Below are 16,803 nucleotides of genomic sequence, written 5' to 3' on the forward strand. Positions count from 1 at the left end.
GGGAGGCTTTTACGGGACTCCTAATGGATAGCCAGGTAGCTCCTTCTTGGAACTCTGGATGAGAAGGAGCCCCCTCCTCCCTGAGGCAGTCATTAATGGGGAACTCTTACCATCAAAACATCTTCTCAAGCCTAGATTTACCCCATAGCATTTACCCCCTCATTTGTCCTAACTATAGCCTTCTGTTTTTCAGAAAACTCCCTCTAAGCAAGAATTGCAGGAGTAATAAAAATAATGATAGCAAATGCATGCCAGCTACTATTCTAAGGTACTTTATGTGTATAAAATCATTTAATATTCATAACAATTATGTGAAGTAGGTACTTCTATGACAAAAGTAAAAGATAGAAAAAGTAAGTCACAGAAGTGTTAACTCATTTGGCCAGGGTTACAAAGATTTGAACCCAGAAATTCTAACAGCGGAGTCCCTACTTTTAACAATCACACCACACTGCCTCTGCTTAACTATGAGGTCAACAGATGCTGAGAAATCAAAGGAGGAAGTAGAAGACAGGGCAGCTCTCTGGTGAACTGGGGAGGATGGAGGGTGAGTGGAGAATGGGGAGAGAGAGGAAAGGAGAAAAGTCAGGAGACATTTGTAAGTTATGTATCTGTACAGGATTAGTGAAGAGGGAGGTAAAATGGGGCATGGATGATTGCAGACAAAGTTTAAAGCTCTGAAAAAGATCTGGCAAACTATCTGATAGGGAGGATAAGAAAAAAATCAAACACTTCGGATGTTGATGACATTTACGGTTTGGATAACTGGTTACCTGGCAAAGTTAATACTTCTCAGGCACAGTTTTCTATTAAACTAGATGCAGAATTGGTTGCCCTGAAGGCGTTCCAACCCGTACTGAATGCTGTCTTACATTTTTCAGGAAGTATTGTAATTCTTGTCTCCTCTAGAGCCTGTGGTTCTCCTTGGCCGGTATCATGTCTTTTATAATCCCAGCATGTATCCTAATATCTGAAAAACAGTAGGAGCACAGCATATGGAAACAGAATAAGTGAATGGGATAAGCAGGTCAACAGAAAAAGATGAGTTTAATTCGAAACAACCTAAGGTGGTAGGTACTGCAGACTATTTAGGTAGAGGTGTTCAACAATCGAATTGAAATTCAGAATGGGAACTCTGGGATGGTAAGTGATACTGATGGAGATTTTGTAGTCATCTGGGTGTATGATTGAAGTCACGACTAAACATAATAACTAACAATTAGCCCTTACTCTTTGTAATGCACTATACTTAGCACTAAACCTGCTTGATGGCTTTTATTATTTCTCACTACAAACGCACAAGGTAAGTATGATGATCCACGGTTTACAAAGAACAAGGGCTTTGAGAACGTTAGTGATTCACAGAGGTTCATCTCCTGCAGAGGGAAATAGGGAGCAGGTTTTTGTACTGAAAGTCTGATGGACTTAATTGAAAAAGCCAAATACCTGGAATCAATAATAGCTCAGAATAGTTAATATATATTATTAAACATTATAAAAATATTCTTCTTTTTTTTTTTTTAGCTGAGCCATCCTGCCACCTGTTGGCAGCTCAGTGGCAGCTCAGCTCAGGCCGGGCATCGAACCGCTGTTGCTCAGAGCTCAAACTCTTGAGCGAGCTCTTAACCAACTGAGCCACTCGGCTGGCCCAAAAACATTCTTTCTTATAAGAAGCTGCCACCAGGAGAAGAGTAATTGTATTTCAAAAGTTATGAACCTTTAGGCAAAAACTGTTCCCAAAATTAACATTTTTGCTCCAAAGTTAAACATATAAATGGCTTTTTTTTTCTATTTTTAAGTTTGGTAAACTTCATTTGGAAGATGTTTTGGGGAATTTAATGTGTCATACATTTACTCTAAAGAATAGTATTCTGTTGATGTATAGGATTTTCAGATCCATTATGTGTTTTTTCTCATATCATAAACTGGTTGCTAAAATGAGTCAAAGAATCATGAGAAAAATCCCATGCACACATCCATTGCTTAAATTCTATCACCAAGAAGCTCACAAGGTGTTCTACCAAGCCATACTGAGTATTCCAATGGCAGGAAACTCACTCCTTATCAGTTTGCACAATACATTACCTGGGCAGCTTGAAAGAGGCCAAGTTTGTTGTTCTGTATGTTAAAAACTATCGAACAGTTTAAATGTTTTGCTAGCCCTAAGAACATTTTGTTTTTCTAGGAGCCCCAAAGGCTTTGAAGAATTAATTATATAGACTAAAATAGTCTATAATTTTAAAATGATCATCTTAAAAGATACATTAGTGTTATGTGAAGAACCATAGAACAAAATTGTAATTTAACGTTAGGCAGTATAAATCCTTCATTATAGTTATTTCTCAAATGTATTATTCATGAAGGAAAGCATGCATAAAATATATGTAGCAGTTCATTCAGATCTTATCCCCCTGCCATAAATAAATAAATTAAATTAATAAACAAATAAGAATAAAAGAAAGCTTATAAATTATTGTGACTTCTTGAAAACAAAAATTAATAAAATCATGACTAAAGATATTGAGTATGATTAATTTTGAAAGATATTTTTCTTTAATGTATTGCATCAGACACTAAAATATTCTTGGGCTGCAGTCATTTTCTTTAAAATTGTTGACAAGTAGGAACAAGTTTTCTAAGTCATAATGGTGAAGTTTGATGCTAAGAAGATGCTAACATGTTTAGTATCTGTTATTTATATTTATTATTTCTCCAGGAAGCAAGGAATAATAAATCAGAATTTTTATAGTTTGGAAGGTAAATAATTTAAGTGCATTCTAAGCACAGGAGACAATTATTTCCCAGGAAAAGGAGGCTTTGTTTTATGTACCACTGTACATTTAATTGCTTTTCAGTAAAATGGACCTAAAGGAAACTCTTTCTGAAAGTTTTGGCTTGACAACTAAATCTTTTGGGTTTACTTTCATCACAATTAATGGCTCATAGACCATTACGGAGCCTCTTTCTGTCCCCGTGGCCTAACAGATCCTGAACACACTTAAAGGTTATCTAATAGGTAAGTGTTGAACTAATATTTAAGATTATCCCCAAAACACACGCCCTGAAACTATCACAGCCCATCACTGAGCCCAGCTATGCATTCAATATCTTGATAAAGTAATTCCTCCCTCCTTCCATAATGGATTCCTAAATGCTTAACGCTTAACAGGATTAACAGGGTTAAAGGTATATATATATATACACACCTTTATGTATGCTTACCTTTATACCTAAAAGAACTCAGTGTAATTTTTTTACTTGATTTCCCCACAGGCAGGAAATTGATATCATAGCCGATGTGGTCTCCAGAAGTAGGGTAGGACTAATACAAAACAATAGCTAATATTATTTCATTCTTACCACTTGCCAGGTACTATACATGCGAACACTTTTCATGCATTACATTATTTAATTTGTATAGCAACCATAAGAGGCATGTACTATCACTATCCCTAATTTAAGATGAGAGAAAAAAGGCTCAGATTGGTGATTTACCTTAAGTCACAATACCAGCAAGGGAGTGATCTATTCAGGGTTTCACTTCAGGGAGTCAGACTGTACAACCCACACTCTTAACGACTACACCATCCAAGTCAGTGGTCAAAACTTGCCATGGTGGCACCTGGGGTATCATTTTACTCTGAGTGGGGAATATTTGCAAAGTGTCAAATATCTATCCTTAGAGGCAGCAATTACCAGCTTTTTGGTGGGCTGATTTCTTTCTCAGGCTTTCTCTTCCCTCTCTAATACCCCAAGGGCTTTGGACCCTCCTTTTTGGAGGAGGGGGAATGTTCTGAGGTTGTCCTGTTTTGCACAGCAGCCAAGAGTTCTTCTTAAGAAAAACGTGGTCACCTCAGGCTAGCGAAACTTACTGAATAGTTTGGGGTCAGATTGTTTCCTTTCAGGAGAGCTGAGTTAGAAGACTGTTTGCTAAGGTGTGAGCATAGTGTACAGAAACGATAGGGATTATTCCATAACCTGGAGCTAGCGGCAGCAGACATGCACCATTACCATCCCTGGGCTTGTAGGGGAAACGGGAAAATACGGAAAGAAGGAGGCCTACGTGGAAAGGATGGCCTGAGAGAACGTGACACATGGAGGGAAAGGCAGTCGGCAGAGATGCTGTTAGAAGGGAGACTTCCTCCTCCATCTTCTGCATGCACTCCCCATTGGATGGATCTAGCAGTAGCTACAGGGAAAAGAGCCCTTTGATGGACAGTCCACACCAGTTAGCATCCCAGGGGCGCGGAGCAGGGTGAAGAAGGGAGGAGTGAACTGAAGATATCCAATACAGCCCCTGAGGCTGCTTGGAATTTCCCACTGGCCCTGGAGGTGCTCTTCACCTAAAGGCCATCTTACTACAGATTCAGAGTATTGGAATTTTGAATTTCTAGAAGGGACTTCAGAAAACACTGAGGCATACAAACAATGAATGCACGGACCTTCTCTGCAACATTCCTTGCAGCTTCTCCTTGGACACCTCTAGCAGTAGAGAGCTCATTAACTCGGCATGGACACAACTGAAAGCTCCTAGTGGTTGGCAAGCTCTTTCTTACGTTGACTCCTAATCTCCCATTAGCTTTTACCCATGGGTTCTATTTCTGTCTCGTGGTGCCTACATAGACCAAGTCTGTTTTGTCTTCCCAGTGACAAACTATCACAGATTGTAAATGACACTCATGGCTCATGCTCAGTCTTTCCTTTTCCAAACGAAAAATTTTTAGCAAGTATTCCCATCATCTGAGCACAACACATGGCAATTTGTTGGAAATTTGGGGGAAATCAACTTGAGCTCCTGACCTTTCTAAGAACTACTTATCAATCAGTGGAAAGCACACTGGCCTTAAATCCCAAAGATGGGTTAAGGGCTGGCCGAGCCATGATACCTCGGGCCAGTTATTTCAGCTCATTGAGTCAGACTCCTCGTCAGCTGGCCAACATGGAAATGGCAGTACCCCAACTTCATAGAGTTGAAGTAGGGTCATGTCAGAATATATGAGAGGACACACAGTGTGGTCAGAAGGGCACAGGGACATCCATGTCAAGAGTGCTGGCCGCAAATCTAGTCTCACTTTATGATCATAAGCCAGTCACTTGTCATCTAAGAGTTGTCGACACGTTTTTGTAAATGAAAATAATATCCAGGCACATTGGGGGCTCAGGGCAAGAATTAAAATGGAAGCCCATGTATCATATGTGTACAACTTATTCAGCCCACCTATTTAAAATTCATAGCTAATACGCCCTTAAATAAAATCCTATCCTTCTCTCTTGGTAAATATAGCTTCACTGCACCCTGGAGGTCCAGGTTGAAATTTGAAATTGTCAGATTTGGTAGCATTCCTCTGTGGAATAGAGTGGCATGGGAGATGTCAGCCCCCAAGCCCCGGCCCTCTGTTGGCCTGCCGTCTGTCTCCTTTCTCCAACCCCACTGCTCTCATGCCACATGAAAAGCCTTGTGCACATGCACACTGAAGCCTGCATGTCCTAGCCTCACCCAAACCCCAGCATACAGTCACCCCCGAGGTCACATTTTGAGGTGAAGGCTATGCATACCAGCAATACAGCCTGCCTTGGGTGAATAGACCTGGGGAAATTTGCACAGGCCTTGTAAGCAGGATCAAGTTTGCTTATAAATGAAGTTAAGGAGTTTAGGGTTTCAGGGTATAGTCTAGAAGGGGATTACAAGTGTGTACAGGGCAGAGGTCCTACAAGCTCCTAGCCCTGTGGGGAGAGGCATGGCTAGAGAAGAGCCAGAGGGAAGCCCTCTAAAACTTGAGAGTCCATCGCAACAAAGCCCTTTTTGCATAAGTTTAAAGATGATACCGGTGATACTTACCTTTCAAAACTATTATAAGGATTAACAAATAACATGGAAAGAAAATACTCAGAACATATAGCAATGGTAACAATTTTAAATGATATAAATGTTGTAGCTGCTGCTGCTGCTGTTGTTGTTATTATTATTATTATTTATTATTATTAATGGAATATGCTGAGAAAATCACTAGGTGCTACAGAAACGTGGGTAGTATTTTGGAACTGCTGACTCTTTTGGACCCCATGAGACATTGGAAGGCTTTGTCATTAATTATTATATCAAGGAGGATCTACATCTATCATGGCTGTGAGTCTGCAGAGCCTCTTTAAAATCTAAACGAGCAGCATAGCGGGTATCTTTGAGGGGTTTGAGAGGTCTTGTATCCCTATTTCTACTTTCTGGTTCTAAACTCTTTTCCTCAGTGAAGCCTTTTCATAGTTCAGCAAATATTCTAGCATGTTTTTACCATCTCGAATCACTAAGAAACAATTTAATAATCAAGATGAATTTCCAGCTTGAATACAATGTAAGGACAGGAAGCTTGGCTGATACTACTAGGTCACCTGTTGTGACACCACTTCACCACCTTTGGTCACCTCAACCCCATGAGGCCAGCACTTGTTTCTTGTCCCTTTGTCCCTTGCCTTTGAGTTTATCTTCAGTGTATATGTCCTTTTCAGCAGTGTCCTTACCCCTGTCCCAGGCAACAGCAGCCCCATGACTATCTTCTGCTCAGAGAATTCTGAGATACTGTCACCTCACAGATGGGTGGATATATTTTCACCTGGAAGACATTGTAAAATGCATTTTTATCACTATCAAGAAATCATAGAATCACAGAATCTCAGTGCTCAAAAAAGACTAAGATCTTACCTTTCAGCTTTCTATTCAGTCTTATTCCATCTCTCTGAGATCATCATTCAACTTTTGCTTCTATCTAGATAGCCCTCAGGATGGGAAATTCAGATTCCATAAAACAGCTTGGTTCCTTGTTAGGTATCTTAAGTGTTCAGAAAATTTTTTGTTCACCACCTTTTAACCAATATTTATCTATGCATTATGTACTAGGCACTAAGCCAGGGGCCCAAGATGCAATGATGAGTAAGACCATCCTTGTCCTCAATGAATTCTTTATTTTGAGCCAAAATGTTAAATAATACAGTGCTTAAGCTAGAGCTCTGGAGTCAGATTTCCCAGGTTTCCATGCAGTCGATAATACACTGCTTACACCATTTTAGCTATAAGATGAGTAAGGTCTGAGGATCTAATGTAAAATGTGACTCTAGTTGATAACATTGTATTGTATAATTGAAATTAGCTAGAGAGTAGAACTAACGTTCTGACCAAAAAAAAAGGATAAACATGTGATGTGATACATGTGTTAATTAACTACTAACCAGCTGGGAGAAATTTTTTCACAGTCTATATGTATATTAAATCATCACAATGTGTACCGTAAATACCTTAAACTTTTATTTGTCAATTATAAAATAATTGACAAAAGCAATGTGCAAATGATTGTATTTTTATAATACTATTTTTCTTTGTATAATACAATATAATTATTAATATAATACAATACTATTGTGTTAAATGGACTTAGCAGGGTTCTTGCTAAAGCTAGATTTTACAAGGAATTGCACAGATGGGCCGAGGAGGAAGTCCAGGAGGCTGACTCCTGACTAACGTTTAATTAAGTAAAGAGCCTTTGTCACTAGATAGAAAAAATTATCTGTTCTAAAATGTCCATCTTCATTATTCAAACCCTAGTGCCGAGAAGAACCTGGTGTTCCTGGGACATTGGAGAATAGGTGGTATTTTTAAAAGACTCCCTTCCTTGAGACTTAGGTCTGATTTTTTCATGTCTTTGTTTTGGTAACAATACGAACTAAGCCCCATTGTACCTGGTCCTCACACAACCTTCAGTACAGAATTACTGATTTTTCATGAGCTGCAGGCCCCTGCCTTGTTATGCAAGCGAAGTATTATAATAGAAATCACACATAATAGACTTGAGTTTCCATGTGTGCTTCTTGGTTGTTTTTTTTAATATGTTTTATGTTAAGTATGAGACAGACTAAGGAAGTAGGAATGGATGGCCTTAACAGAAACAATTACCTTTAGGGAATAAGGGAAGAAAGGACCCAGAAAAATTCATCTTTTTCACATATGTTTCTTCTTGCCAGTTAAAAAAAAAAAACAGAATGTAATTCTATGGAACTGAATAATAATTTAACAATCAGACAAAACAATGTTAAATCATAGTGTCAATGCCATAACTCTACCGCCTGTTAAGAATGAAACATTTTTCCTGGCAGTTTTCTTGGTCTTTGGTGACTTGCCGCTGGTGTCACATGTAAACAGACCCTTTGCAAAGTGACTTCATAATGGGGTCTGAGGTTCTCACAATGGGGCCATAGGCCCTGTTCATAAAGAGAACTGAGCCTTTGAGGACTTGGTGGGCAGCCCCTGACAGAAAGAAGTCCAGCGGTTGACTCACATTATTCCTCATGGAAAAGATGAAAGTTTTCTTTGCGGCTCTCTTGGCTACGGGCTATTTCGCATGTAAGGATTTGTCAAAGAACACTGGGGAGGGAGTAAACATTTGATCTTCCAAGGGAAGTAACAAGCCAATGATATCTATTTTCTAAATGCAGGAATTTTTGAAACTTTGAAGTTTCTCTCAGAGATAAAGAATTCTCTAACTACCTCAACTACAGTGAATATCAGTAGTTGAATCCACTTTTTAACATTCCAACAATCTGCCATCGACAGGTACAGACCCGAGGTATTTTAGGGGATGCTACGTGAGAGACATAATCAATCTTTGACACATAATTTGGTCTTTTGAGTTGATAATCCATTTCATCTCTCCTCCCTTTTCTTCCTAACACTTGCCCACCATACCTCCCCACACACTTGTTACTTCATGTGTGTGTGCGCACACACAAATGCTTTCTGCACAAAGCAGTGTGAGTTTCTGGCCTGGCTTACTAATAGAGCACAACCCAATGTTATCAAATCTCAAGAGAGAGCTCAGCGCTTCCTAATTAACTCCAGCAAAATGACACCAGCAAGGGAAGCCCATTATGTGAAACTAAACCTGCTCACATCCTGGCTCAGGTGGAGGGAGAGCTAAGGAGGAGGCTCAGCTGCAGCAGTTAAAAGCAGACAAGGCTGTGAAACAACATAAAATATGAAGGTCATAGGAACCGTTAATACTTTGGGTGAGCAGTTGTTGTCACAGATGTCCACAAACAAAGGAAAAGGCTTCCTTAAAAGCAGATAGAGTTTAGAAAAAGAGTATATTCAACACAGGCAGTCATCGGAAATGAAGGCGGTTATCTAAGATTTCATCAGCAGCTAGCCAGGATGACTACCGAGAACTAGATATTTCTCTAAAATGGGTCTACAGAGTGAGCAGCCCAACAGGAGATGATATGCAGAATCCCAGAGGGTAAAGTTGGATGTAAATCTCCTCTGCCTCCTAGGAACTCGCTCAGGTTGAACTCTCAGATGGGACATGACATATCCCAGGCATGAGGAAAGGAAAAAAAGTGTTTGGAAAACAGGCATGGCCGGATAAACCTTGTGACATTATTGGTTATTAATGTATGTGATTACTTTGTGGGCTAATGAACTGTTCACATCTCAACACTACATTGTTTTATTTGATCATTTTTTCTAAACATTTTGTTTCAGGTGTTTTTGGTAGAATTTCACGTCAGGTAAGTTTGCTACTTCTTGCATAAGAATGATTTTTCCAATCTTAGGCTTATAGTCTTTCTATTAGGTTGAACCACGTTAAGCCATATAAAACTGCTAATATGAGACCACTTTTGATCTCCATAATGGCAATTTATATTGTCCAATCTAAACATTTCTATCAAAATAGATCCCGGGAAAAACCAGGACTCATCCTGTCTCTTTCTCTTCTTTTATCTACTTTTATACCACTGGCAATTAAAGCTCCTCATTAAAAAATAAAATTTTTTTCCTCCCTTTAAATTCATTGCTTTTGCCCATTTTCAAGGCCTTCTCACTTCTTACCTGTGTTATTGCAATAGCCATCTACTGGTCTCTTTGCATTTAGCTTGATCCACGGGTTGGCACACTATGGCCACCTATTTTTGAAAACAACACTTTATTGGAACACAGACATACTTTTTTTTTTTTTTAAGATTTTTATTGGGGAATTGGGGGGATGGGAACAGTGCTGGGGAATTGGGGGAAGGGGAACAGACAAGTTGCTGTCCTTTTTTCTTCAGTCTAGTTGTGGAGGACGTTGCTTCACTGGCCCAAGTTGGCACCATCATTGGGCTCTTCCCGGGTGAGGCAGATCAGTCACCGGCTTCTGGACGGCCGCTCACTGCGGCTGCTGGCCGCTCACGCTGGCTGCTGGCCGCTCACGCTGGCTGCTGGCTACAGATGGTAGCCCATGGCAACCCACTGCCACAGGGGCTGCAGCCCACGCCGTCGCCGGCGACCCACGGCAGCCCAGCTCCAGGTTGAGCTGTTGTTCAGCATCTTAGTTGCAGAGGGCAGTGTCACTGGCCCTCATATGTGGGATCCGAACCGGGGCCCTCTGGCATCCCAAGCGAGTTCTTAACCATCGCGCCACTCGGCTGGCCCAACACAGACATACTTTTTGTTGACATAATGTCTCTAGCTGCTTTCAGGCTACAATAATAGAGTCTAGTAGTTGAAACAGAGACCATACGGCTTGAAAATCATAAAATATTTATTACCTTGATCTAAATAGGAAAAGTTTGTCAATCTCTGCACTAATCTCCACAGCCACAAGAATGGGTCTTCTAAAATGTAAATCTAATTGAGACATCCCTCTCCTTAAAACAAAGACTTCTAGTACCCTCAGGACAAGTTTTTATTTTTTTTTTGCATGCCCTACAATACCCTCCTTAACCCAGACTCTTTTTCCCTAAAAGGAGAGCTCCCTTTCTCTCACCTTAATTTCAGTTTACGTATTTTGGGGTTCATGTTATTCCAGTTTTGTGTTTGTATATATAATTCCCTCTAATTAAACTATCCTTCTTTCCATACTCATATCCAATTCTGGAAGTCATTTTGATCTTTTAGGAACCCACTAAAGAATTAATTCTTTGGTAAAGCCTTTCCAAACAAACCATGTAGATTTAGTCATTAAAAGAGGAGATAAGAGATGTAAACAATGTTCCCCAAAGAATGTTACCTTCTAATAGTACTGGTAACAATTTTAGTTAATATGCTAATGAATATCTTTTATTGCAGTGATTATAGCTTCTCTTTAATGTGTGTTAGAAAAATACATAGTCACAACTTCAAATCCAAGATATTGGATAGTCATACTTATGACAATTCTAAGGTGAGTAGTCAAGTTTAAAAAGGCAGCAAACTCAACAAAAATATTTTTAAGGAAAAAAATGACACATGCCTTTGGAAGGAATCATGAACCAAGTGACTGAAGCTTGGGAAACATTCTGTAAGTAAGTAAGTAAGGGGAGCCATTGAAATTTTGCAGACAGGGCAGTAGCCTGATATGCTGAATATAGAGATATCCTGTGATCTGAACCAGTGCAAGTAACACATTGTGGCAGCTCATTCCAAATCTCTTCCTCACATGATGTTTAGGAGCTTCCCAAGCCCCCTTCCGCCTGTAGACAAATTATTCTGTTACTCAAGGTCCTCTGAGTCCACCTTACTCCAACTGTGGTAGTATTGAAGAAAGCAAAATGAAATGGGGAGACATTGGGAAAATCTGAATCTGGTAGGTTCTTCCCTCACTATTCCAGCCTCCTCATCTCTAGAAGCGTGAGCTATCTAATATATAGCCTTTGCCAGACTGGGACCACACAGAGTGACCCAATCCAGGTACCACAGTTAAAAGGGGAAGGGCGATGACCTAAAAAGATGTCAGAGGCACCTAGACAGTAGTTGTAGTAATTTTTGTTACCTCCCAGAATGGCTTGCTTCCCTTCTGACAGGTTACAGATATGTATTACACAGTCCAGGATGCGGGCTGTATAGCCTCAGCTGTCTTTCAAAGTGGAAATCCCAAATATTCTGGATGCTGAATTTAAGATAGGGAAGTTCTGATATTTGACGTTTAAGAGAAGACATTTTTTCATTAGCTTCTCTCTACAAAACATAAAATTCCCAAGCATTTATAATAGAAGCCATTGCGAGATCACTACAGGGTGGAGAGTTTGACCTGTGAATTTTATTTTAGGCAATTACGTGCGAGTTTTATCAAAGGAAGTCTCCCCAAAAGCAACCCGTATGTTCCATAAGAGTCAACCCATTATGTGCCTCCAATAATGTTACGTACTCAAATTCCTGCGTGTACTGCTTCGCTAACGTGTAAGTGAAAACACCAAAGAATATAACGTGTAGCTGACTGACAATACTTCCATATATTTTGGGAAATGTGTGTGACCTCCAGATGTCATTCTGTAAACTAGAAACAACAACATTGGGGCTCCTGTTTCACTGGCCAAACCCAAGGTTGGCGAGAGGAATAAGGACTAAGCAATTGAGATTCTGAGTCCTCTCCCCCAACTCCAGCAGAGAAGTCTCTTCTTACCTGTTTTGAACCTTAGGTTTCAATAGGAAACACTTATCCCCTCTAGTCTGCAGTTGCTTCCTTCTCAGGTTGTCAAGGCATTCCACTTATTCATGATAAGATGAGTGGGCCAAGCACGCCTTTCTACTAACTGCACCTGTGTCTTCCTCAATACTTCAGGCTCAAGTTCACATTCTGCCTGGTACTTTCTTACGACATCCTGGGGCAAGTGAAAGGTTGATTTGCCTGAGCACACCAAAAACCTCTGGCTGAATGTTTTGCTTAAAGGCTCATCCTTTTTAAGCCATATGTGATTAAAAAAAAAATCCCACTAGACATTACATATCAAGTTTTCAAAAACTGATTATTTTTCGAATATTTTTCAAAAATGACACAATGTTAAGTTAAAAATGGAAAATAGGATATAAAATAATGTATAACAGTATGATCAGACTTTTGAAAAACATATTTGTATTACATATACACAGAAATATAAAATATTAAGGAGAATGCATAATGGAGATTTTTGAGAACTTATGAACACGCCTGACTTTAGTGCTTATCATATGCCTCGCACTGTGCTTGGTGCTACATAGCAATGATCTCATGTAATGTTCAAAACAATCCTATGAAGTAGGTATTGGTATTAGCATTTTATAGATGATGAGACTGATCACTAGAGAAATTTAAGGACTTTTCCAAGATATCATAGCTTATGAGGGGAGAAACCAAGAAAGAAGTCCTAGAACCTGTCATCCAGAGTCCTCAGCTTAACTTTGCATTATCTTATTTCATGATTAGAATCTTATATTTGTCCAGAGTTTTAGGGTTTTTCAAAACAATTTCTCATATCTATCCTTTTGTCCCATGAATATTCAATGAATGCCTAGTAAGTTCCAGACACTGTGCTAGGTGCAGGGAAAGCCAAAAAAAAAAAAGAGAGAATAAGATACTTTTACTCTCAGGCTATTAAATAAATAATATATGATTATAAGCTTGCTATCACTTAGAAAGTACTTCCCCTACAGGGCACCTATGAGACCCATACCAATTCTGCATAGTAGGGCAGGATGAGATTATTCGCTTTTTACACATAAAAAGAAAAGACTCCCAAGTTACTTGTTAGAAGATGAGCAATGTTTTGTTTTTTTTTATTTCACAGTAGCTCCTACGTGGCTATTAATGTTTTTTAAATGGAACACTCTCTTTATGAAAAATGCAACAGCAAAAGTCCATTGAGTATAATTTAGCACAACAGGTATTCATTGGCTTGCTGTTGTTATTATATTTCTGGGGAAGAAGACAAATAGTTTCACTGACGTTTTCCCCACTGCTATATGTATCTTGTTCTTGATTGTTATGCTCTTTGCCCTTGACAACGAGTCCTTCCGGTGTGCAGTTCATTCATCAGCCTCAGTAGGTACCCATCATTATGATCATTTTACAGAGAAGGGAATATCTGGTTCAGAAAAGTGAAAAGATTGTTCCAAGGTTCCTCATTGTGTCATTGTTTCCCCCTCCCTCCACTCAATAACATACAGGTTTACACATTTGCTAAAAGCTGTAATAATATTTCACCATGATTACAAAGTAGAGGGTCCTTCAGGGTGAAGGGAGTAGCAAGGAGAGATGCAAATCTCTGTAGTATGGGCTATTTATAAGTCAGGAGTTTTCAAATCAAGGCCTCTCTTCCCTTAAAATACTTACTGTAGCACAACTAGGATAGGAGGAAGAAAGGTATGTTTCATAGCAATGGTCTCTAAATATTTATGTCAATTTCCCTTAGAGCTCTGCATCTCACTCTTCATATTCAAAGCTATGGAAAATGCCAAAAATCTCGAATGCAACATGATTTTTCTTCGTCATGAGTGAACCCGTGTGAATTAAGCATCTCCTTTCCTTCAAAAAAGTGAAACTCATTGTATTGCCTTATTTTCTTTTTAAAAAATCAATAAAGCTTATCTTATGGAAAGCTCTTCTTTAATTCAAGATATATTTAATGAGAAGCGTCACAACTGTGCTTGTGTCTAGAAGTACAGTTGAACAGGAAGTGACCCCTGGCTTTGAGCAACTCACAGTCTGCTAGGCTAATTGGACAATTCATTCCTGTATTCATTCAGCAAATAATCTTTAAGAACTTGTGAGACTGAGAGGCTTGGCTAGACTCTGGGCCCTCAGTGCTAATCAAACCAGGTCTGGGCCCTTGTAGTTTATAATCCAGTAAAGGAGCAAGGAAACAAATGATTATTAAAAACATGATGAAATGTGAGAAAGAGAGAATCAATGACATCCAAGAAGCTGACCTTGACATTGCTACAGGTTGGCCTCTTGCTCACAGCGAGGCCTTGATAGTCTCCTGTTTAACATAATTTCACACATCATGACCATCTGATAAATTCGCTCTGTAACCAAAGACAATACCACTCCAAAGCATGTCTGAACAAGGCAAAACATGAACATTATCCTAACTACAAAATACCAAACCTCCCCTATCTAGACTAATATGAGTGACTGCTGCTTCTTTACGAATTACAAGTCTAGCCTTTGGCTATTCTTCCCTCCTTCGAAATAAGACTTTTTTTTTTTGATTAAAGTTTATTGGGGTGACAATTGTTAGTAAAATCACATAGGTTTCATGTGTACAGTTCTGTAATACATCATCTGTATATCACATTGTGTGTTCACCACCCAGAGTCAGCTCTTCTTCCATCACCATGTATTTGAGAAATAAGACTTTTTAAGATACCAAATCACAATATTACTCCCACTTCCTGAGGGTATCCAATCCAGAGCAAAGCTAGTCTTCCCTAAATGTTCCCCAATTTAACCTAACATCCCCAATCCTACATCCTTTTTAATATCATTTTACTGAGATTGCCCTATGGCTTCCTGTATGTGTTTTGTCTCCCTCCCAGCAGTGAATAACAAATCCAACTTGTTCACCTAAAGTATTTTTGGTGGTCTTTGGCTAGAGGGCATAGACAAATGCAAAACTTGAAAACGGCTCCAATACCATGCATGTTGCTCAGTCAGACCGTCTTTTCTCACTTCTCCAGGGGTGTGGACAGGGGCATCAAGAATATGACAATAGGTGACACTTGAACTCTTACATTGTGGGGTAGGGAATATTTTATTCATTTATTTATTCATTCATTGACTCATAGGCTACCTTGTTCCAAGTATCATGTTGGCTGATATTATTCAGTGGATACAGAGGGACAGAATGGAGGGCAACTCTCTGAGAACTGTCATATAAAGACACACACTGATCAAAGAAACACCTGAAGACAATGGGACCCTAAAGTGGGATGAGAGTAACCCAAATGACACTGATGTTTAACAGGACACCCCTTCCCCCCCAGCAGAGGCTCCTTGTACCCTTTCCCCAAACAGGGATGACATGTTGATTCCCTGCTGTGAGGTTCTACCTGACTTCCTCTCCCCATGGGCATCTTTTTCCCTTTGCTGGAGACTTTTCATTTCCATCTGTATTCTCAATGCCTATCCCCTCCTGTGGACATGCTCCATCTGGTCTCAGGATCTAAGAAAAAAAAATCATTTTTTTTCCCTTTAGTCATAAAGAATTTTAGAAGCTCTAGTCTAACCCTCAGATAAATCCGAGTCAAGTCACTCTTGCTCAAACCTAATGATTTTCAAATGGATTGGTACTATTCTCACAAGGGGCATTTAAAATATGTGGGGACTTGATTTTTTTGCTGGTCACAGTGATTGGAGTGGGACTCCTAGCATTCGGTGTACTAAGGTCCAAAATGCACTGGACAGTCCCACACAGTGAAGGCTGACCCATCAAAATGTCAAAGTACCCCAACTGAGAAACATCTCACCAGTAGGTAGGAAGTATCTATCACATCCAAACCTTCTCCCCATGCTCACCTAGCTACCAGTAATCGATGATAGTATGTACACCCCACTGAGCTGAATGTGGTCTCAAAAGCTTTCCCAACATAGCAATCCAGGCATGCCTTGGCAATCAGGATTTGGAATGGAAGACAAAACCCATTTGCCATTTCTACCTTTACCTGTTTTCTTTTTAAGACTAAGGAAGCTTCTTTTTTTTTTTTCCTTTTTCCTTTGAGATCAAGTTTTCACCTGGCACCTTAGCTCTATTCGATTTTCTGCGCTTGCAGCCATGCCTTGGTTATCTGTCTGCTCTCCCAGTCCTAAGACAAGGGCCCTATCAGGAATGGGAGAGCTTTGTGGATGGGACACTGCACCATCTCAACAGGTCTCTCTGACTGTAAATGCCTGTCCGCCAGCGTTCTGTCAAGTGCCATGAGTGAGCTACGCCCTCTAGTGGGAAAACTACGTGTAGTATATTGAACTGGGGGAATAACACCCGCCCCCCCGCCCCCCCAAAAAAAGATAATCCAATTCAAAGTGACTGGAGTAAAGAAAAAGAAAG

This window comes from Hipposideros armiger, unplaced genomic scaffold (genome assembly GCF_001890085.2).
Source record: "Hipposideros armiger isolate ML-2016 unplaced genomic scaffold, ASM189008v1 scaffold_590, whole genome shotgun sequence".
In the NCBI taxonomy this organism is placed as follows: domain Eukaryota; kingdom Metazoa; phylum Chordata; class Mammalia; order Chiroptera; family Hipposideridae; genus Hipposideros; species Hipposideros armiger.